This window comes from Monodon monoceros, unplaced genomic scaffold (assembly GCF_005190385.1).
Source record: "Monodon monoceros isolate NGI ecotype Baffin Bay Population unplaced genomic scaffold, NGI_Narwhal_1 Super_Scaffold_1, whole genome shotgun sequence".
NCBI lineage: Eukaryota > Metazoa > Chordata > Mammalia > Artiodactyla > Monodontidae > Monodon > Monodon monoceros.
In genome coordinates this window covers 80851140-80852968 of record NW_021703765.1, presented here as the reverse complement: position 1 = coordinate 80852968, position 1829 = coordinate 80851140, and positions in this window count along the sequence as shown.

Here is a 1829-nt window from a genome sequence, read left to right as displayed (position 1 = left end):
CAAGCGAACACCCGGAGCTATGGCAACCACCAATCGGTGGCCGGTCTGGCGGAGCGGCGCACCGTGATTGGGCCAGCAGCAGAGAGCGCCCACCCTCAAACCCAGCCGCCGCATCTCAGACCAGCCCACGGGCCTTAAGTCCTTCCGCCGCCTTCACTCCACGCAAAGGATCAAGAAAAAGTAGGAAAGCGCGTTCATTTTAAAAGCCAGAGTTCCTCCAACCTGCAGTTAATTCAGTCAACCTGGAGTTAATGCAAGAGCGAGCCTGCAGACACTGGATTGTAAACAAGCAACTTAATAAACTTGATTTTTATGGTGATTTGGGGGGAGGGACAAAAAGGGGGTGAGGCTGCAGTGCTGTAATTGTGTTGTTGAATTGTTTTTATTATTCTCCCAGTTTTTTGAAGGCTTTGTTTGTACCAGAGCTCTCAGAACTCCGAAAGCAGGTCTTATCAAAGAACACACAAGAGGTTTTGCCCAGCATTAGGGAGATGCAAAAGCATCAAAATTCTGCCCGAAAAAAAATTCATTTTTATGTCGGTAGCCTCAAAGTATCTCAAGCGTTATTATAGTTCGGTAACTAAGGGTGCAGGCTCTGAGGTCGGACTGCCTGGTTTGGGTTTCACCTTCCTTCTACATTAAGTGACCTTGGGAAAGTCACTTAACCTCTCTAAGCTTGGGCTTCCTCATCTTTATTATTATTATTATTATTTATTTTTCGCTGCGTTGGGTCTTTGTTGCTGTGTGCGGGCTTTCTCTAGTTGCGGTGAGCAGGGTCTACTCTTTGTTGTGCGGGTTTCCCATTGCGGTGGCTTCTCTTGTTGAGGAGCATGGGCTCTAGGCGTGCGGGGTTCAGCAGTTGTGGCTCACGGACTCAGTAGTCGTGGCACGTGGACTGTAGAGTGCAGGCTCAGTAGTTGTGGCGCATGGGCGTAGTTGCTCTGCGGCATGTGGGATCTTCCCAGACCAAGGCTTGAACCCGTGTCCCTTGCATTGGCAGGCGGATTCTTAACCACTGGGCCACCAGGGAAGCCATTCATTCATTCATTCATTTGGCTGCGCCAGGTCTTAGTTGCAGCACTCGGGATCTTCATTGAGGCATGCGGGATCTTTAGTTGCGGCATGTGGGATCTATTTCCCTGACCAGGGATGGAACCCTGCATTGGGAGCATAGAGTCTTAGCCACTGGACCACCAGGGAAGTCCTTCCTCATCTTTAAAAAGGAGATAATAGTCTCTCCCAAATAGGATTGTGTGAGAATTAAGTGAGGTAGCACATCTAATGAGCTTAGGCTAATGCCTGGCATATAGTAAGCACTCAATAAATGTCCACTCATTTTGTTAGCCATCAGAGCAGTGGTGAACCAATTCACTGCGAGAATCCATGTATGGTGTGTAAGAAATCTTGTATTAAAAATTTCATACCAATCTATAATTGTATAGTATTTGTAACAATATTTTTGTGAGAGTTTTGGCAAGATTTGAAATTAAAGTTCTTCAAAGTTGAATGAAAAACTGTCTGACATGTGACCAAATCCAGGTAAAAAGTACAGAGTTGAAGATGAATTGAATGAGCATGAAATAAACAACGAATGAGAGGAAATAAGCAAATATGAAAGTTTAAATTATTTTATTATAAACATTTATACAAAATAAACAACAAACACAACTGTTAAAAATAAAATTTAAACAGAATTAGGCCAGTTCATAAAACATGTCAAATGAAATAGTAATAACAAAAACCTTATCAGCTTGTTTGAAATTATTCATATTTAGATATATGATTCTTTGTTTCCTAGACTTAAAATAGAGATCTCCATTATACATAGT